Below are 362 nucleotides of genomic sequence, written 5' to 3' on the forward strand. Positions count from 1 at the left end.
CTTGTGGTCTTGCTGTCTCCATCCATTGTCAGTTTGTACTGTTGTCGTCCCGTCGTTTTGTGAACATGTCACCGAATGTGAGAGTTTTGTGTCCTGAAACTTGGATTTTTGGAGCTATTTAGATACTTTCCTGCTCAGCGCTGCCATGCCAAACTGAAGCAGGAGCCGGTCTTCGAGAAGGCTCCCCGAAGCCTCAGCTTGGCAGTTTTGCAGCCCAAGGCTCCCCGCCACGGTGCCTGCGCCAGCGGGTTGGCGACGGGCCGGGGGCGAGCGCGGGGCCACGGGTCAGGGCCTTCCCTGGAGCTCCCCGGGGGTGTCCGCGCCCGGCGTCCCCCGTCCCCTCGCCCGTGTCCTGCTCCCCC

This window comes from Apteryx rowi, unplaced genomic scaffold (genome assembly GCF_003343035.1).
Source record: "Apteryx rowi isolate R43461 unplaced genomic scaffold, aptRow1 scaffold_4, whole genome shotgun sequence".
Lineage (NCBI taxonomy): Eukaryota > Metazoa > Chordata > Aves > Apterygiformes > Apterygidae > Apteryx > Apteryx rowi.